At 41.3% G+C, this 22448-nt stretch overlaps 1 protein-coding gene across 2 annotated transcripts in view; it reads left to right on the forward strand.

The window, feature by feature from the left end:
• Positions 1 to 22448, forward strand: part of LOC140477070 (matrix metalloproteinase-16-like) — a 255528-nt gene that overhangs the window by 15875 nt on the left and 217205 nt on the right. The window lies entirely within an intron of this gene.

A 22448-nucleotide genomic window follows, 5' to 3' on the forward strand; every position in this document is an offset into this window, starting at 1 on the left:
TCACTCAGCAGGTAGTGAAACTTTGGCATTCCCAACCCAGACAGCAGTTATTATGTTCAAATAGTGATCAATAGACTTCTAGATGTTAATGACATCAAGGGGTACATAGACAGATTCATTGAGTGGGCACAACTTGGTAGATAGAAAATAATGGGAGAAAATGTTAGTTCATGCACTTTCGCTGGAAAAATAAAGCAGTTAAACTTTATTTAAATGGAGAAAAGACTGCAGAACTCTGCAGCATTGAGAGATTTGGCGTTGTATATAAATGACAAAAAATTAGTTCTGTGGGAGATAAGCAAGTGGACTGTTGGCTTTTATTTCAAAGGAAATTAAGAGACAAAAATAAAGAGGTTTTCTAAAACTATACAAGACACAAGTTAGACCACTTCCAGAATACTGAGAAGATTTTGCTTCCTTTTCCCAGGAAGGACATACTGGCATTGGAGGTAGGCCAGAGAATATTCACTAGTTTCCTCCTGGATATGTAGAGATGTTCTTATGACAAAAGATTGATTAGGTTGGGCCTGTACACATTGGAGTTTAGAAGAATGAGAGACAGGCTTAGAGTCATAGAAACAGACAGCACGGAAACATGAAACTCGTCCATGCTGACCAACTATTCTAAATAAACCTAATCCCATTTGCTAGCATTTGGCCCATATCCCTCTAAGCTCTTCCTACTCATATACCCATCCAGATTCCTTTTAAATGGTGTAATTGTACCAGCTTCCACCACTTCCCCGGCAGCTTATTCCATACATGCACCACACTCTGTGTGAAAATGTTGCTCCTTTGATCCCTTTTAAATCTTTCCCCTCTCACCTTAAGCCCATGCTGTCTGGTTTTGGACTCCTCCAACCTCAGGGAAAAGACCTTAACTATTTACCCTATCCATGCTCCTCATGAATTCATAAACTTCTATGAGGTCACCCCTCAGCTACCGATGCTCCAGGGAAAATAGCCCCAGTCTATCCTGCCTCTCCCTATAGCTTCAACCCTCTAACCCTGGCAACATCCTTGTACATCTTTTCTGAACCCTTTCAAGTTTCACAACATTAAATTCCATCTGCCATTCCTCGGCCCATTGGCCCATCGATCAAGATCCCATTGTACTCTGAGGTAACCTTCTTGGCAGTCCACTACACCACCAATTTTGGTGTCATCTGCAAACTTACGAACCATACCGCCTATGTTCATACCCAAATTATTTATATAAATGACAAAAAGCAGCAGACCCAGCAGCGTTCCTTGTGGCACACCACTGGTCACAGGCCTGCAGACTGACAAGCAACCCTCCACCACCACCCTCTGTTTTCTACCTTCGAGCTAGTTCTGTATCCAAATGGCTAGTTCTCCCTACTTTCTATGCTAACCAGTCTACCAGGAGGAGCCTTGTTGAATGCTTTGCTGAAGTCCATATAGAGAACATCTACCTCTCTACCTTCATCAACCTTCTTCATTACTTCTTCAAAATACTCAATCAAGTTAGTGAGTCACAATTTCCCATACACAAAGCCATGTTGACTATGCTTAATCAGGCCTTGCCTTTCCACATCCATGTTTTATTGAGACACATAAGATATTTCCCCTCGTGGGAGATTCTTGAACCAAAGGACAGAACATGAGTAAAGGACTACCCATTTAAGATGGAGATGAGGAATTTCTTCTTTCGGGGTAATGTATCTTTATTGCAGAGGGCTGTCAAAGCAGGTTATTCAGCATACAGGCAGTCCCCAGGTAGCAAACGAGTTCCATTCTGGCGTCTATTTGCAAGTTGAGTTATACGCTATAGGTAGAACACAGTGCAGGAGAGTGGCTATTTGTAAGTATATGAAGTGATCGTATATCAGGTCTTTAAAATTACACCCCTACATGGGACTACATTCTTAAGTATGAGTATTCATAAATTCAGATCCCCTGGATTCAAGACTGAAATGCATCTTTTAATCAAGAAGGAAATCAAAGGGGTCTGGGGCAAAGGCAGGCAAATGGAGTTGAGGCTTATTGGATAAGCCATATCTGTTTGAATGGTGAAACAAACCTGATGGGCTGAATGCTCCTACATCTTACGGTCTATTCGAGCTGGTAGATCAAATAAGGCCAGTCATCATCTACTCTTGCATGGCACAGATAAAGTAAGTGCCTTTGTGGTCCCTTGCTTGACAATGAAGTTCTCATGGAGTTGCCAGTGTTTCAACTGAGGGTGTTGCTCTGAGATCTTGTGCTTACCTCTTTGGTGGGACAGGTGTTGGTTTGGTCTAGTTCTTAACATTTCATCAGAAGGAGAATTCGGTTGGAGTTTGCTTTCCTCACTGCCACCTTGCCAATCCCCTCCTTCTTGGCTCTGCCTTTGTAACACCTGAAGATTACCGATTTACTACCTGCCAGGTAGTGTTCAAAATCTGTGTAAAAGCCCTCCTTAGGTTCATTTGTTTCCTCAAGCCTCGGAGCTTTTGTGCTGATGACAGTATGTGCTAATTTCTTTTTAGAGTGTGGTCAGAGGCCAGTCATGATCCATTCATTTTATTGTCAAATGGGAGGTGCCAAAGCACCAAACAAACTCATTTGTGATGGCACATTTCAACCATAAGGAGATGCCATTCCTCTGCTGGAGAAGGTCATTCCAGACAAAGGAGTACCTGCTTGGTCAATCCTTTAGCTTCTCCTGCGTGTTATGTCTCATTTCCAGTGCCTTGTTGATGTTAAGGTGTTTGGGGGCAGTGTAGCATTCAGGTCTGTTTCCTGATGTTCCAAGTCTCAAATTTCACTTCGAGTGAAGATGTTTGGGCATGAATATTTTTATGTAAACGTTTGGCAGTCATTACAGCCTAAGTACCACACAGTATCAACAGATATCTTGGTCTAACTGCAATGGGATTTCAAGCTCTCTGTGAAACACTGTATTAGTACGTTGGGTATGGACTATTCAAGATGTGTGCTTCTTTTGACCCAGTAGAGCAGTTGAAATATCTGATCTCCAATAAACATTAAAATACATGATAAAAGCATCTTCTACCAGTAAGAATAAAAGCTTTGCCTATTATTAATAAAACTAAGGATCACACATTCTTTGCTCAGAAATGCTTATGGATAAAGATGTCTTACTTTAATATAAAGGTCTCATTGCTTACTTTTGATTACATAGAATGTAAGACTGGAAAAGAGCTGCTTTTTCAGCTCTCCTATTCATTACTGATATGAAATTATGGAGGCCTCTTTAGTGGCTTTGGCTTTCTGAAGGAGCATCATTAGATTCTGTGAAGTGCAGATGGAGACGTATTCAAATTAAACTGTATTAATCAGCATGATAGCACTAAACATTCTGCCATATGGTGTTTTCTTCAAGCATATAAAGTGTTTTGTGCATTAGTTCAAATACCAGTATTCTGACAGCAGAAATATCAAGCATTGTAAAACCGTCTTGTTTATTTATTTCTCTTCAGTTATTACCTGATTTATAATCTTATTACAATTTAATATGGTATATGATGTAGAATACAGATTGTCCCTTGCAATTATTGACTTATTCTAATGATGTTTATTTGGTACATATTTAAATTATTCTCAGATCTTGCTAGACTGACTGGTAATATTAAAACATTTGAAGTTATCTCATACCTTCAAGTTTCAATATGAAACTTAACTGGCCGAAAATGGACTTGGATGAAATAAGCATGAAGTAGAAAGATCACTTGTGTGGGAAATTGAGATAGAATATCACTCTCGGGATCACTGAAGTGACTGATAGTCAATCTAGAAAACCATCCAGCTGTGTTCTTGCATTATTCTCGAATGAAAGGGGAGCATGCTTCATAGAAAATATAACACATCAGAAGGTATATTTTCCAGCAAAATCGTTTATTATGAGTAGCTATCCATGAACATGTAGCAGCCTGGATAGAAGAGTAGCCCTACTCTATGGCTAGTGAAATTGTAAGCGCTTACGTAAATGCTTTATGATGTTTCCACTCCAAGACTGAAGCATTTTTACTATCTTTGATTGTTCCAATTAGAAGTGGTGAAGATAACTTTCACACATACTATTGAAGGATTTCCATTATGTTCAATGGAAATTCATTTTGGTTTCAATTGCTTTGTGAGTGAAAATTGGCCCCATAATGGGAGTTGTTCAAGTTATTGCTTCTGCAGGTAAGAAATAGGATTTTTTTCAGGACGGTGAATTCTGAAGATCATGTCTTTATCATTTTGTTTAGATTCTTTTTCTAAATAGTGAGTGGATTTGTGCTTATTAGATGGTAAGAATGCTTTAGTGTTGCCCTCAGTAAAAACACACACACACATTTGTCCCTTGTCAGCATGTGGGTTGGATGTAAAGCAAAGCACCCTAGATTTAGCTTGAACAGTATATGTTAACATTTAGCCACTCTTCATTCTTTTCCACTGTGGTGTTAGTATAAATATTTCTTCTTAACACGGCAGACGTTCTCACAGATGGTGTTGATACTGATCAAGCTGAATAGGGCCGGCACTGCTTTAAAAAAAAACGCAAAAGAGTCATAGACCCAACATACCATTATTTTCAGTTTGATCTAGACTCAAAAAAGAACTCTTGCACTACCTAGCATATGCAGTTGTCATTAATTTTTGAAGTCATTGGATGAAATCTTTTTAATTGATAGTTTCTGTTCACTTTATAAACAGATGTTATATCATTTGAATTTCAGTCATTTAGACTTTGCTTTTGTGGAAATGTCACATGAAACTAGTGCCTCAAGTGTTAGTTTCATAGGCATTGAGATCTGAGTATTCAGATACAATTACAATTGGAGATCATTGTTACCATGATTATTCACTAATTTTGCTTTGCGGGTGAAGCAGCCTTTCTATCTTTACAGATAAATATTAGTCACTGATTGTTTTTCATGTGTTTACCATTATTAATACTGCTAAGAAGAACTTGAGAGATGGAACAAACTGCAAGATGTTTCAAATTTAGAACATTCATTATTCAAGATGATTTTCAGTTTCACAGTAATCCTTCTGCCTTCATCAAACACTTGAGGCAGTATTTTGTTTAGAACAATGATATGTATTGTAAATAAAACGGTACTTTGCGGTTTAAATGCTTTCTTCAATGGCTCAGGTAGATTTTCAGTTGAGGCCCATTTGATAATGGCAGTGCATGCTCTCTGAAGAGGTGAGAACACAATGAATGGACTTTTAGGAGGAAATACTGTCATTTAGGATGAAATTAATTTAAAAATAGCAAATGGACAGTCAAAAAGGTTTCCAGGAGGCCTAAGATCGTGTCAGGGATAAATCAAACCCAATATAAAGCATTTTATTGTTTAGAGACCTTGTAACTGATGTTAAAATTTTCATGCTGACAATAAATCGCTTTACTTATGTTGACCCAAATGTGGAGGAAGGCTCAGTCTTGAACCGGATTGTGACAGCAGAATAGGTAGTTGCTGAATCAGTAGCAGTTTAGAGCATTGATGATGCCAGTTATGGGGTTGTTGTGAACACAAAATGTTAATAGGTAATTTCATTGTTTAGCCCACACAAGATTAGAATATTACGTGTTGGAGGAGTTGCAATTCATATTGCCTCAGGGCTCAGTTCTCCAACTCTGACACAGCAGCAGTCATATTAGCATTATTTTCAGCATTTTATTATACTTTTACAATTGTCATGACTATCTGTTACCTCTGGATTAATGACAACTTCTGTCAGCCAAATCACTCAACATGTGTGAACCCAGTAGCGTTTCTGTTAGTGCGAAGGATTATTAATTTCAATTCCTGTTAAGTGACCAGGTTTTAGCGATTCAGGATTCTAGCTCCAGGATATGTTAATATTCTATGAATTAAATGCAATATAATCACCTCCCTCTTGAGTAGTGATAATTGCCTGAAGCATATACTCAATTCCTGAAGAAGGGTGGTTCAGCTTGTTTTGTGATGTCAAAATGTCATTATTGGAATCACCCTAGTTTGAGGAGAGGAGGGGGGTTTTTATGAGGGCGTCACTATGTAGTTAACATGCTAAATAAGTAATGGAATTAAATTTCAAAGACTGTAACTAAGTAACAGTAATGGACTTTGTGTACACTGTCCCTTCCAGTTGATGGTGCCTGAATGATTGACGGACTAGACCTTTGGTCTTGTCCTTCAGTTGTTCGACCTGTACTCAATTTGGCAGACAGTGCACAGGCACGTCCATTAGTGTTCAAATAATTGCTGGCAAAAAAAAATCACTGCTTCTGATATAAGCCACAGAACTGAAATTAAAAACAATCATTCATGCCAGTGAAATATCACTTAAAGGGTCAATGTTCTTTTTCAAGATGCTCTTATAAGACAAATCTCCTTTAGGAAACGGTGTTACTTGAGATACTAGCACCCCATTGCATTCACATGTAAGGTCATTTTGACCATGTACTAGAAAGAAAGATTATTAAAGTCAAACTACTTTCTGAAGCCTTACAATGCAACAGTCGTCTACTAATATGTGGAATTAAATTATCTCTGGCACCATAAACAATTTCTAGCAATAATAGTGGTTCTTTGATGCTGCACAATGCCTCATTAGCCTCAGGCATGTGCTTACCAATAACATTCCCTTAGAAGCCAACATATTTATTCATAGGGCTGTGTGTCATACTCTATTCAAATGCAGACTAATGAGAGCAAGGCAGATTTATGTTTGTTTGGATGCTTCCTTCCTTTTCTCAAATTCAGACTTGAATGACATACATAAGCTGCTAAGGTAAGAATAGCCTGTGCAATTTTTGAATATGTGTCTCAAAAAACTGAAACTTTAAAACAGATCTTGGGCACAATACGAAGCTAGTAAAAATAGTCCTAAGTAGACAGTCACATATAACAGTGCACACAAAAAGGCTAGCAAACTCTGTTCCCTAGCCATTTACTCTATCTTTCACACTGACAGCTCTCAAGGCTAAAGTGTGTCATGCAAAACTTGGGTAACAGATTTGACCCTGAGCTGAGCTTCCACCAGCCACTCCATTACAGAAGGTTGTAATCTCAGGATTATCACTGTGTCACACGCCAGTGAGGCTAGGAATAGGAAGATAGTACAGTTAAATACATGGTTAAGAAGCTGGTGTAAGAGGGTGACCTTTAGATATGGGGATCATTGAGATGTCTTCCAGGGCTAAAAGAATCTGTACAAGAGGAACGGGTTGTGCTGAAACTGGAGCAACACCAATATTCTGGGAGGTTTGCGAGTGCCATTCACGAGGCTTTAAACTAATGTGGCAGGGGATTGGGAACCAGCAGTAGGCCAGCAAGTATAATGGCTGAAGAGTAGTCAGAGGCTAGTAAGGTAAAGAGGAAGAACAGACAGCGATATGTTAATGAACACAATGACGATGATGGTCTGAGGTGTATGTGTTTTAATGTGAGGGGTATGACAGGTAAGGCAGATAAACTTAGAGCTTGGATTAATACAGTTAACTCTGATGTTGCAGCTATTACAGAGGTTTGGTTGAGAAAGGAATAGGACTGGCAGCTTAACATTCCAGGAATTTGAAGTTTCAGGCAAGATAGAGAGGGATGTAAAAGAGGTGGGGCGCAAGCAGTATTACATTACTGACAAGGAAGAATATCACGGTTGTACTGAGGGAGGATACCTTGGAGGGCTCAGCTGCGAGGCCATAAAAATAGAGCTCAGGAATAGGAAGGATGCAGTCACTTTGATAGAATTGTACAATAGGCCTCCCAACAGCCAACGGGAGATAGAGGAACAGATATGTGGATGGATTATGAGAAAATATAAGAACAACAAGGATGTTGTAGTTGGTGATTTTTAACTCGCCCTATTGACTGGAACTCCCCTTAGTGCTACGTGCTTAGATGCAGAGAATTTGTTCGGTGTATCCAAAAGGGTTTATTAACGCGATGTGTAAATAGTCCAGCTGGGGAAGGGGCCATATTAGACCTGATATTGGGAAATGAGCCCAGCAAGTGATGGAAGTTTCAGTGGGGGAGCATTTCAGGAACAGTGATCATTCCGTAGTTTTGAAGTTATGTATGCATAAGGATGATTGTTGACCTCGGGGAAAAGTGCTAAATTGGAGGAAGGCTAACTATGACAATTTTGGGAAGGAACTGGGGAATGTAGATTGGGGGGTGGCTGTTTGAAGGCAAATCCACATCTATCATGTGGGAATCCTTTAAAGACCAGCTGATTGAAGTGCAGGGCCAGCATTTCCTTGTGAAAAAGAAGGATAAGGATGGCAAGATTTGGGAACCTTGGATGACAGAGATATTGTGAGCTTAGTCACAAAGTAAAAGGAGCTATACATAAGGTTTAGGAAACTGAAGGCAGATGTCTCAAAGAATATGAAGAAAGCAGGAAAGAACTTAAACAAGGAGTTAGCAAGGGTAAAATGGGCCATGAAATGTCCTTGACAAATAGGATTAAGAAAACTCCCAATGCATGTTATATGCATCTAAGGAGCAAGAGGGTGGCTAGGGAAAGGATAGGTCCATTCAAGGCCAAAGCAGGGAGTTTATGCATGGAGCTAGAGGAAGTGTGTAATGTCTTTTAATGAATTATTTACATTGGTATTCTCAGAGGCATAGGAAATGGTGGATTGTGAGTCTAGAGAGGTGTATATTGATATTCTAGGGCATGTCGACATTAAAAAAAGGAGGTGCTATTGGATGTTTTGAAAAGCATTAAGGTAGACAAGCCTCCAGGACCTAATGGGATCTATTCCAGAAAACTGAGGCAGGTGAAGGAGGAAATCACTGGATCCTTATATGAAATCTTTTTGTCCTTTTTTGTCACAGGAGAGGTTCTAGAGGACTAGAGAATAGTCAATATTATTCCATTGTTTAAGAACGGCAGCAGGGATAGTCTGGGAAATTGCAGGCCTGTGAGTCTTACATCAGTGGTAGGAAAATTGTTAAAAAAGATTCTTGAGGCAGGATTTACTCATTTCAAAACAAAATGGACCTACTAACAATAGGCAGTGTGGCAATATGTGGGGAAGTCATGTCTGACAAACTTGACTAAGTGTTTTGTGGTAGTGACAAAGATGATTGATGAGGTCAGGGCAGTGTATATGGACCTTAGCAAGGCTTTTGATAAGGTCCTTCATGGCAGCTGATACAGAAGGTGAAGTCTGAAGTGAACTGGTAAGATGGTTGCAGATCTGGCTTGGTCATACAAAGAAGAGAGTAGTGATGGGAGGGTTTCCTTTTTGCCTGTGGATCTGTGGCCAGTGGTGTTCTGCAGGGATCAATGCCGGATCCTTGTAGTAGTAATATATACGAATGATTTGGAAGAGAATGTAGGTTGCCTGATTAGTAAGTTTGCGGATGACACAAAGATTTAGGTCATTGTGGATAATGAGGAAAATTGCCAGAGGATATAGCAAGATATAGATAGGCTGGAGACATGGGCAGAGAAGTAGCAGATGGAATTTAATCTGGGCAAATGCAAGGTGATGCATTTTGGAAGGTCTAATGCAGGAGGGAATTACACAGTAAATGGCAGAACCCTTAGAAGCATCAAGACTAAGAGGGATCTATGTGTGTGTACAAGTCTGCAGTTCACTGAGAGTAGCAACACAAATGGTTAAGGTGGTCAAGAAGGCAAATGGCATGCCTGCCTTCAATGGTTGGGGCATAGAGTGTAAAAATTGGCAGCCACATAGAACTTTAGTTCAGTTATATTTGGAATATTGTGTACAGTTCTGGTCACCACACTACCAGAAGGGAGGCTTTGAAGAGGGTGCAGAAAAGGTTTGTCATGATGGTGTCTGGTTTGGAGGGCATTAGCTAAAAGAAGAGGTTGCACAAACTGGGTTTGTTTTCGCTTGAACATCTGAGGCTGAGGGGCGATCTGATAGAAGTTTACAAAATTCAGAGGCAAGGATAGAATGGATAGTTAGAGTCTTTTTCCCATGGTATAAATGTAAATTACTAGGGGACATAGGTTTCAGGTAAAAAGGGAGAACGTTTAAAGGAGATGTGAGAGACAAGTGTTTTAACATAGAGGGTGGAAAGTGACTGGAATGTGCAACCAGAGGAGGTGGTGGATGCAGATACAATCGCAATGTTTAAGAGGCATCCAGACAAACATAATAGGCAGGGAATAGCGGGATACAAGTCGTGTAGAAGAAAAACGGTTTTCATTTAGAATGGCTTCATGTGTGAGCACAAACTTGGTGGGCCAAAGGGCCTGTTCCTGTGCTGTACTGTCCTTTGTTCTTTGTTGCAAGACCGGCTGCCGGTTCCATCAACTATGCTTTGGGTATCCCTAGGTTTGGAAATTTCAATGTTCCCCTTGTTAAACTCCTTTCTTTCACCATCCTTAAGTTTAAACTCATCCAAAACATCACTGTGTTCTAAACTCAAGTAAGGTCCTTTTTCTCTCATCATCACTTCAATGCTTGCTAATCTACATTGCTTTCCAGTTTGGCAATGCCACCTTTTTAAAATTCTCATTATTCTTTTTAAATCCCTTCATGTTTCTGTTTCTGCCTGTCTCAGTTATCTCCTACAGCCCCCAAGACCTCCAAGATCTCTGCATACTAAATGTTATGCCCTTTTGAGCATCAACAATTGTAATTAATCTACAATTATTGGCTTGATGTTTGGGTGTCTATGCCCTAATTTTTGGAATTCCCTCCCTAGACACAGTTATCTAGCTCTTTACTTCTCTTGATCCTTAAAGCAATCCTTAAAATTACCTGTTTGATGAAGCATTTTGTCAATGGGTTGGTGTTAATTCTTTTTTACTTGAGATGTTCACTTCTCTGGCTAGACCAGCATTTATTGCCTATATCTATTTGCCTTTGAGAAGTTGGTGGTGAATTGCCTTCTTGAACTGCTGCAATCCATTTGTATGTGTAGAACGCTGTTAGAATGGAAGTTCCAAGATTTTGATAGTGGAAGATACATTGATTGTGATGCCATTGATGGATGATGGTTCATTTCACTCTTGTTGGAAATGGCCTTTACTTCGCACTTATGTAGCACTAATGTCACTTGCCACTTTTCAGCTCAAGTCTGGATATTGTCCATGTTTGTTACATTTGGACATGGACTGCATCAGTATTTGAGGAATCATCAGTGGTGCTGAACAATGTACAATCATTGGCAGACATTAAAATTCTGACGTTATGGTAGAGGGAAGGTCATTGATGAAGTAGCGAAGATGGTTGAAGATGTCCTGGAGCTGAGATGACTGACCTCCAACAACCTTAACCATCTTCCTTTGTGCTATGTATGACTCTAACCAGCAGAGTCCATTGATTCATATTGAGACCCAGTTCTGTTTGGGCTCCTTGATGCCATACTGGGTCAGAGGTGACTTTTATGTCAAGGGCTGTTATTCTCACTTTACCTCTGGAATCCAGTTCTTTTGTCCGTGTTTGAACTAAGGTTTAAGTCCATGTTTAGATCCATGGCAGACACCATCCCCCTGGCCCTACACATCCCTGAAATGTCTGGATTACAATGACACCTTCATGAAACTCCTATTTACTGACTTTAGCTCCAACTTTAACACACTATTCCAACAAAACTCACCTCCAAACTCCGAGACCTAGGACTCTGCTCCCCATTCTGCAACTAGATCCTTGACTCCTTGACCCACAGACCGCAATCAGTAAAGATGGGTGATAACACCTCCTCCACAATAATCCTCAACACTGGTACCACACAAGGCTGCATACTCAGGCCCCAACTATACTCCTTATACACTCATGACTGTGTTCCAAATTCAGATCGAACTGAAATAGGCAGCTTAGTGGCATGGTGTAATGACCACAATCTCTATCTCAATGTCAGCAAAATGAAGGAGCTGGTCATCAACCTCAGGAAGCAGAGTGGAGGGCACACCCCTGTCTGTATCAATGGTACTGAGGTGGAGCTGGTAGAGAGCTTCAAGTTCCTAGGAATAAATATCACCAAAATCAATGCTACAGTCAAGAAAGCACACCAATACCTCTACTTCCTCAGAGCGCTAAGAAAATTCGGCATATCCACAATGACTCTTACCAATTTTTATAGATGCACTGTAGAAAGCATCCTATTTGAATGCATCACAGCTTGGTATGGCAACTGCTCTGCCCAAGACCTCAAAAAATTACAAAGAGTTGTTGACACAGCCCAGTCCATCACAAAAACTAGCCTTCTCTCCATTGATTCTGTTTACACATCCTGCTGCCTTGGTAAAGCAGCCAACAGGACCCCTCCCACCATAGTTATATTGTCTTCTATCCTCTTCTGCGGAAGATACAGAAGTTGGAAAACACGTACCAACAGCTGCTTCCTTACTGTTATCAGACTTTTGAATGGACCTCTCATATATTAACTTGATCTTTCTCTTCACTTTCTCTGCAGCTATGACACTATATTCTGCATTTTGTTCTATTACCCTGATGCACTTCTGTAAGGTATGATTTGTCTGGTTATCTTGCAAATCAATACTTTTCACTGTATCTCATTTCATGTGACAATAATAATTCATATCAAATCAAGGCTTTAATCAGGTTGGGAGCTGAAGTTGTTGGATAATGTTTTGTGAAATGTAAATGGAAATTGGTGTTGTTTAAGTGGGGATTCCAGCAAATGTGTACCCACGTTACGGCAACTAGTTGCTTGAACTTTGCAAGTTTCTTTATAAAAACCTAATATATAAATGTATCTAGAATGAGCAGGAAAGTGGAGTTGAATTATATGGCCTCTGAAAGAAAAGTTTAGATTTAAGGGACCAAACGGCTATTATTGCACTGCAGTATTCCCTGATTCATCTTGCTGTCAGCAAACACAATGGCCTGATGGCCTAATTCTGGTCTTACATCTTATGGTCTAGCTGAGATCACAAATTTAATGCAGACTTAGAGCAGAAATTGGGACCTACTGCTCTGTGCCACCTTGATGTGTTTGACCATCAGAAACAAGTTTCTTCCTATTTTTAGCATATTGGCATGAGAACAGCAATTTTAATTTGTAAATTGCTACTCTGTATGGCTGGTCGTCTGAAACTTTAAATTCCTTTCGCAGTAACAATCAAGTGCTTTAGAGTTTGTAAGCTGAGCAATGGATAAGTGGAAATTCTACAGGCTGAATCTATTGAATTGTACATTTTCAGCTGGCCCAGCAAACTACCAACAAATTAGTACAAGTTTCAGCAATTTTTGCTAAAAGCTTGCATCCTTCTGTCAATGTTCCCTGTGTATCAATGCAGCACGTTTTTTTCTTAGAGTGGCAGGAATGTTCATGTGGGAGCTCAACTGGCCAGAGATATTATCATGAGGCAGAATAAAAAAAGCAAAACTTTCCCAATTTTGTTATATCCCATGTGTATTTGAAAATGAATTAACTTGTGCAAAGAATGAGATCATTGTTACAACTGTTTAGTCAATGTACTCTGTATGGATAGAAGAAGCCTTTAAATGCACTACTTTCATCATGTCTTGATAGAAAAGGTCACATCTTAACAATGTAAGTGGACTTTTTGAGGAAGTTACTAGCTTTATAGATATAACAGTAATCACTGAACTTCAAAGTAATTCCTTGAATGTGAAATGCTTTGTCATGTTTCTGAGAGACATGAAACACATTTGAAATACAAATGTCTATTTGCAGGGCAGGACCTGCTTAGAAATGTTTTTCAAGTGACACAAGGCATTATTTAAAATTGATGTATTTTCATTTATGTCGGTGCTTTATATTTGAAGTGTTATCGCTGATGTTGACAGTGTATTTTCCATATGACTCCGTATTTTGTGACAAGATTAAGGAGTCTTTTACGTTGTGTGTCACTGAAGTAGGATTAGAACGAGTTTAGCTGGCAGGAAAGCCAACCTTTTGAAGGGAAGCCACATGCTGTTTGAGATCCTTGTGGATTAGCCTAAATGTTCTCAATGAGGACAACAGCTGGACCATCCCTCCACCAACCAGAAAATATCCCTTGGATTTGCCCTTCATGACTAACTTCGTACTATTAGTCAATTCTATCACTAGTCAATTCACGACATCCTCTTTATGGATAATGTTTGAAAAGAAAAATCACTTTTGTGTTTGTGCATATAATGAACATACTACCGTGGCAACATTGGCCCTAGGAATGGAGAGGATCTGTGTGAACAGCCTAAGCACAACTTATGCTCCTACTGAACAATAGTCATGGTTCGTACTTCAGTATACAAATGTGACTTTTGTGGCTGAGAAGGACATGTATTTTATTATTTAAGGTGATCTTGGCATCGGCCTGTTATCTTCTGTCTGGGTTGTATGCAATGCTGAATTATTTAAACATATGGTGGAAGGGGTGGGGAGGAAGTAGTACAATGGTCCAAAGGGTAATTTAAGAAAGCTCCAGGATGACATTATAAAAACTTGACTGGTATTAGGTTCTTGCTGATGTTGTGGCTACAATATGAAAGTGGATGTTTCATCAGAATTATCAGCATCACACAACAAGCAGAGTGCTTCATCAATGAAATGTTTGCTACAACTTACATTTCCTCATCTTCCTGAAGATTTGCCACTCTAATGGAGTGATGGAAAGTTAAACTGTTTCCATTGTAATTAAATGATTATAGCCAGACAGGGGAAAAAAAAAGTTGTATTAAGCTTTCTACAAATATTCAGTAGATGACCATGTAGGGAATATGGTATAAAAAAAACTTTTAGATCCTAGAATCTTAAAATTAAAGGAATGCCAAATGTCATAGTATGTGTCATAGAACTGTGTTCAAAGGAAACATAGCATTTCCAAGTTAATTAGGCATAGGGCAGGATTTTATGGAGGTCTGAACATTTGTGGACTATTGTGGTAGATTTGGGTGACAACTGCAACAAGGCCCATCTTTACCTCGAGATCATCTCACACCATCTTCTATGTTTTCCACAAGTGGTATGGAGAGGTTCTCGCTACACAGATGCCAATTGATGGGGATTAATATTTATCAAAAGCCTTGTTAGTGCCACAACTTGCCTCATTAGTATTCAGCTTACCATCTTACCAAACTCACCAAATAAGCGAGACATTGGGAAAATTCCTCATGGAAACCAGAATGAGCACCTGGCAGATTTAGCTCACCCCTTGTTCCATGCACTCTCCATGTTGAAGAACAGGCACCAACATCCCAGGGCACATGCCAATGGCACCAGCCACTTACGCATCAGGTTGGCAAACATTGGTATCTGAGATGTGCTAACCTTCAAGAACCTTCACAACACATTTATGATCCAGAGTAAGATGCTTTTACACTTTAAGACACGCCTTGGGCTTCACTAGTGCTACTATTGTAATGTCACAACAAAGACATTGTGCACTCTGGGACATACACCCACTTGGACCATCTACATCTCTTTATTTGGTCTTATAATGGTCACTTGCCCAGAGTCTTTGTGGGTGTCTGCAGCATTCTTGCCTTGCATTATCTTGCCCTGTCTTTTGCACTTTCTCACTTAGTCAGATCTACCAGCCTCATATTAATGCTATCTTGCTATGCTGTTTGTTGCACACAGAAAGCCAGGCAGCTTGTCATAGTTGTCAGCAGGTCTCAGCCAGATCAAGGGAGTCAGCTTTTGCTTAAAGGCTCAGCCCAAGAAGTCAGAATAGCCTCCAATATCAATCTGGTGTCTGCTTGAGCTGGTCAGAGTTCTAATTCTCTCATAAGGGATGAAGAGCCAAACCAACCGTCTTGAGCCTTTCTGCTTTGATGTGTGCTGATTTCCTCATACAGTGAGAGTCTGGCGGGCACGGCTATTATTGTTGGTGCAGGGAATAGGGGTTTTGAGTGATTGAGTTGGCAGTGCAGAGCCTATGCAGCATTATTGGTGTCAGAGGCTGCAGTGGATTAGATTGGCTGGGGACAATGTTGCAGGCAATAGAGGGAGTGGTAGAACATGAGCCTTGGTTTGAGGTGGGAATAGAGCAAGAATGAAGCAAGGGAGCGAAGATGATGGAATTTGTCCTGCCAGAGCAGAGAAGGACATGGACCTTCTTCCTGTGTGCAGTTCTGGAATCAAGAGGGATACAGTTGCTTGGAGCATTTACAGAGGAGACTTACCAGAATGTTATTGAAGAGAGGTTGGACAGACTGGGGTTGTTTTCTGAGGAGACTGAGGGGGGAGATGATTTGAGATTTGTAAAATTATGTAGGGCATAGACAGGATAGATGGGAAGAAATATTTCCTCTTGATGGAGGGACCATTGACCAGTGACATAGGTTTAAAGTAAGGAGCAGAAGGTTTACAGAGGATGTGAGGGCAATTTTTATAACCCAGAGAGTACAGGAATCTGGAACTCACTCTCTGTAAGATATAGGGGTAGAAACTCTCATAACTTTTAAGAAGCTTTGAGATGTGCACTTGTGATACCAAGACATAGAAGGGGCCAAATGTTGGAAATGGGATTAGAATAATTAGATGCTTCTTTTCAATTGGCATACACTGAATGGGCCAAAGGGCTGTTTTCTGTGCTGTAGGTCTCTATGACTGTGACATTGCTGGACATTTCTCCAGATGGTTGAGACTGCTTGAACCCAGGTGGCAGCCTTGTACCAGGTTGGCATGGTCTGTTGTGGCCTTCGCTGCTGGTCTTGGGGGAGAAAAAAGCACCAGATCAATACCATCCCCATCCCACAGGACCTCCAGGCTGAAAGCCATACATCTTGGTTAAAGTTTTGGCCACACTGTCTGCAAAATTACATCATAAGCCCACAATGTCTCCTAGCTTCCAATGGGTTTATGTTTTCCCATTTTGCCCAACATTGTCCAATTGACCATCTAAAGGTGTTTACTTCAGTTTTCAGAGAGGTTCCAAATATGTTACCAGCAGTGAGGTCTCCTTTGGCAATTCAACTTCATCCATGGCTATGTTAGGAGAATTTCTGATTCCTTAGTTGAGTGTTACTGAACAAAGAGGCATTGGAGTGCAGGTTCATAGCTCCTTGAAAGTGGAGTCACAGATAGATAGGATAGTGAAGAAGGCGTTTGGTATGCTTTCCTTTATTGGTCAGAGTACTGAGTACAGGAGTTGGGAGGTCATCTTATGGCTGTACAGGACATTGATTAGGCCAGTGTTGGAATATTGTATGCAATTCTCGTCTCCTTCCTATCGGAAAGATGTTGTGAAACTTGAAAGGGTTCAGAAAAGATTTACAAGGACATTGCCAGGGTTGAAGGATTTGAGCTATAGGGAGAGGCTGAACAGGCTGGGTCTGTTTTCCCTGGAGCATCGGAGGCTGAGGGGTGACCTTAGAGGTTTACAAAGTTCTGAGGGGCATGGATAGGGTAAATAGGCAAAGTTTTTTCCCTGGGGTCGGGGAGTCAAGAACTAGAGGGCATAGGTTTAGGGTGAGAGGGGAAAGATGTAAAAGAGACCTAAGGGGCAACTTTTTCACACAGAGGGTGGTAATTGCTTCAGTTCTATTTCTTTGCTTTTCTTGACTTCTTAGGTTCATCAATCTTGCCAGATCCTCAGTTCCCCAACATTTCAAAGGGCTTTTTTGTGTTTTATACTGTGAAGATTGATACAAAGTGTCACTTTAGCTTCCATGCCACTTTCTTGTTCACCATTATAACCTCACTTGTCTCTGCGTCTAATGGGCCACTTTTAATTACCATTTCCTATTTACATGACTATAAATTATGTCTCCTACTTTCACACTTTTGTCTGCTACCTGAATAACCTCTTGGTATTCCTTTGCTGAATGCTAATATTCTTCCAAACTTCTGGCTTACTATGTTGGGCAAGTCGTTCCATTTAATACAACCCTTATCTCCTCCAGTTTGTCATAGAGGGACTGTTTTTATAAAGTTTGTGTGTCTTAAAACAGTGTTTATTTGTCACAAATTATGTATTAATGCTTTAAATACTAAATTCTGCTTGACTACCATTATATTTTTTAATTTTCTTAGATTTGAAGACCCTAGCTCTGGACTTGACCAACTCACTTTCAATCTCAACATAGAATTCCATCATGTCATCACTCTTCCTTAAAAGCTCCTTTAATTGCATATTTAATTTGCCCCTTTTAGCCCTACATGACTACCTAACAAAAACTGCAAATTGTTTACACATTAATTGCCATGAGCACAAACTTATTGCCTTATTGTTACAATGAAATTCAATCCATCAATAGATTTTTAGCACTTATGTTTCAAAAGTTGCAATGTTGCAGGTAGTTTGTTGTCTTTAACCCTTTCACTTTATCAAAAACATATAGAAGTCTGCTGCAATGGTAAGGTTTCGAACAGTAACAGTTCACCCAAGCAATCTGCTGGAAGACAGACAGAGGGTGGTACATGAATGGAATGAGCTGCCAGAGGAAGTGGTGGAGGCTGGTACAATTGCAACATTTAAGAGGCATTTGGATCGGTATATGAATAGGAAGAGTTTGGGGCGATATGGGCCGGGTGCTGGCAGGTGGGACTAGATTGGGTTGGGATATCTGGTCGTCATGGACAGGTTGGACCGAAGGGTCTGTTTCCATGCTGTACATCTCTATGACTCTATGTGTTCAAGCATCTGAATCTTCTGCTTCACAGAAGAGGTTGTAGAGAGCATTACCCCGGCTGCGATGGATCTTTGATGATGATGGCAGCCTTTTCACGGCAATAAGCCGTGTAAATGGAGTCTATCCTCCCTGACCTATCACCTTCACCCCCTCCCCCACTCACCCATTGTACTCTACGCTACTTTCTCCCCACCCCCAGCCTCCTCTATCTTATCTCTCCACGCTTCAGGCTCACTGCCTTTATTCCTGATGAAGGGCTTTTGCTCTTTGGATGCTGCCTGAACTGCTGTGCTCTTTCAGCATCGCTAATCCAGAATCTATGGATGGCAGATTGGCTTCTGTGATGGTCTCAGCCATGCACACCACCTTCTGTAGTTTCTTATGATCCTGGGCAGAGCAGTTAATGAGAGAACATCTTCACTTGGGGCCCCTCCTTCCTCCATTGCAACCAAGTCAGCCGGCCTATGTTGCCAGGCAGAACTCAGATTAGATCCAGGTCAGGCCACTTCACCACTCCATTTTACCCCAAAAAAACAAACCATTTTAAACAAGAATTTTATAGATATCCCAAGCATAACAGTTCAAACTTTTAAAATGTCAGAAATCTCTTTGGACGTTTTGTGGTGCTGCCTGTGTAGTTGTTTGGGTCAAAAAATGGAGATTACAATCCCCACCAATTGCTTTGACTTTTGTTGGTATTAGATTAGAGTGGTACTGGAAAAGCACAGCAGTTCAGGCAGCATCTGAAGAGCAGGAAAATCGACGTTTCAGGAATACAGGCAGAGAGCCTGAAGGGTGGAGAGATAAATGAGAGGAGGGTGGGGGTGGGGAGAAAGTAGCATAGAGCACAATAGGTGAGTGGGGGTGGGGATGAAGGTGATAGGTCAGGAAGGAGGGTGGAGTGGATAGGGGGAAAGGAAGATAGGCAGGTAGGACAAGTCATGGGGACAGTGCTGAGCTGGAAGTTTGGAACTGGGGTCAGGTGGGGGAAGGGGAAATGAGGAAACTGGTGAAGTCCACATTGATACCCTGGGGTTGAAGTGTTCCGAGGCAGAAGATGAGGCGTTCTTCCTCCAGGCTTCTGGTGGTGAGGGAGTGGTGGTGAAGGAGGTCCAGGGCCTCCATGCCCTCGGCTGAGTGGGAGGGGAAGTTGAAATGTTGGGCCACAGGGTGGTGTGGTTGATTGGTGTAGGTGTCCCAGAGATGTTCCCTCAAAGCGTTCTGCTAGGAGGCGTCCAGTCTCCCCAGTGTAGAGGCAGATAGGACAAGTCATGGGGACAGTGCTGAGCTGGAAGTTCCTGACCTATCACCTTCATCCCCACCCCCACTCACCTATTGTACTCTATGCTACTTTCTCCCCAACAACTGCAGCCCCCCAACAATCCACCCTCCCATCCTGGCACCTTCCTCTGCCACCGCAGGATTGCAAAACCTGTGCCCACACCTCCTCCCTCACCTCCATCCAAGGCCTCAAAGGAGCCTTCCACATCCATCAAAGTTTCACCTGCACATCCACCAATATCATTTATTGTATCCGTTGCTCCCGATGCGGTCTCCTCTACAGTGGGGAGACTGGACCCCTCCTAGCAGAGCGCTTTAGGGAACATCTCTGGGACACCCGCACCAATCAACCACACAGTCCTGTGGCCCAACATTTCTACTCCCCCTCCCACTCAGCTGAAGACATGGAGGTCCTGGGCCTCCTTCACAGCCGCTCCCCTACCACCCGACGCCTGGGGGAAGAACGCCTCATCTTCCACCTCGGAACACTTCAACCCCAGGGCATCAATGTGGATTTCACCAGTTTCCTCATTTCGCCTTATCCCACCTGACCCCAGTTCCAAACTTCCAGCTCAGCACTGTCCCCATGACTTGTCCTACCTGCCTATCTTCCTTCCCCCCATCCACTCCACCCTCCTTTCTGACCTATCACCTTCATCCCCCCCCCCATTCACCCATTGTACTCTTTGCTACCTTCCCCCACCCTCCTTCCTGACCTATCACCTTCATCCACACCCCCACTCACCTGTTGTACTCTATGCTACTTTCTCCCCACCCCCACCCTCCTCTCATTTATCTCTCCACCCTTCAGGCACTCTGCCTGTATTCCTGATGAAGGGCTTTTGCCTGAAACGTCGATTTTCCTGTTTTTTGGACGCTGCCTTAAATGCTGTTTTTTTCCAGCACCACTCTAATCCAGAATCTGGTTTCTAGCATCTGCAGTCATTGTTTTTACCCTTTTGTTGGTATTGAGCAACATTGACTGGCCACTTGTCAGCCATATTTCCTGAATATTGCTCTGACGAAGATGAAATCCCACGTTATTTAATCTTGCCAAAAGTCAAAATTATCTCCCCTGGTCTCCATATCATTAACCTTCTGTGATTTCATTGTCAAAGACATCACGAGTTAATTTTTAAAACTACTTGAAATACTGACTGCCTCCCAGTGAAATGTGGTTTTCATTTCCATTCACAAGATAGACTACAATTGTATTTTCAGAGAAGGCTTTCAGTATCCTCTACAGACCATGTGCCTGGCTGTTGTAAAGTGAAGCATGACAAATTATACTCTGGGCTATTGAGTGCTGTTTTGAAATTAAGCTTTTTTTGTAGGAAAGTGAGACTAATTAAAGTCTCAAATTTATTTATTCTTTCCTGTTTTGTTTCTTTACAGTAGTGTCCCTCATCAGAGTGTTTTACCATGTAGCCCAATCCATTCACTTTATACCAGCAGCCATCAATTAAGTTCAGTAAAGTTTGAGTGGATTTGACTGTTCTGACTTCGACTCACAACATTCCTCCCCTTTATTCGTTCTTCAGCCTTTTAATTCCATCACTTTCTTTCCCGTACATTCCTCTTACTTTAGTAATGAAGTAACAAACACTGTTTTGAATCTGGTAATGGGGACTAGACTTATTTTGTCTGTAGTAAAGGTGTAAGGGACAATAAAATGTTATTGTAACTGAAATGTTCCTTATTTAAATTGATTCTATTCAAAAGATGGTGAGGTAGTGGTAATGCCACTGGACTAGTAATGCAGAGGCCCCCAGGCTGTTGGTGATTTGAGTTCATATCGCACCAATTCAGCTGGTGGGATTTAAATTCAGTTCATAAATCTGGAATTGCTATCAATAGTGAACATAGCTCTTTTGTCAATTGCTGTAAAATTCCATTCTGTTGTTTAATATATTTTATAGAAAGGAATCTACCATCTGTTATCTGGTCTGGCCCATCCATACAGACTGCTAACTACCCTCTGACATGACCTAACAAGACAAAGGCAGTTTGAGGTGGGCAATAATTGCTGGTTTGTCAGCAATGCCCACACCCCACTGGGTGCAGAATATGTCCTGGATGATTGTACTCATGTTTCAGTTTGTCAAGGGTCATTAATAATACTGGATTAGTGGTGCTGGAAGAGCACAGCAGTTCAGGCAGCATCCAACGAGCAGCGAAATCGACGTTTCGGGCAAAAGCCCTTCATCAGGAATTATTCCTGATAAGGGCTTTTGCCCGAAATGTCAATTTCGCTGCTCGTTGGATGCTGCCTGAACTGCTGTGCTCTTCCAGCACCACTAATCCAGTATTTGCTTTCCAGCATCTGCAGTCATTGTTTTTACCTCAAGGGTCATTAAGTCAGTGTGTCTGACATTTACATGGTTGGAAGGGAAAAGCAGAACTTGTTATGCAGAGATTTGGGAGGTTCTGCTGAATTAATAGTATGGAGAAAGTGAGGACTACAGAATCAATGTTGAAACGTTGAAAATTTGATTCTCCTGCTCCTTGGGTGCTGCCTGACCTGCTGTGCTTTTCCAGCACCACACTCTCGACTCTGAATTAATGGATATGGCTCTTTGGATCCCATTTCTTGCTTGCAGCTAAGCAGTCTGACAGGCTCATGGAGGCTGATGGGGGTGAAAACCAGTGAGAATGAAAGAGAGCTGAGAGCTGTGGGGGATTG

Source organism: Chiloscyllium punctatum, chromosome 5 (genome assembly GCF_047496795.1).
Source record: "Chiloscyllium punctatum isolate Juve2018m chromosome 5, sChiPun1.3, whole genome shotgun sequence".
Lineage (NCBI taxonomy): Eukaryota > Metazoa > Chordata > Chondrichthyes > Orectolobiformes > Hemiscylliidae > Chiloscyllium > Chiloscyllium punctatum.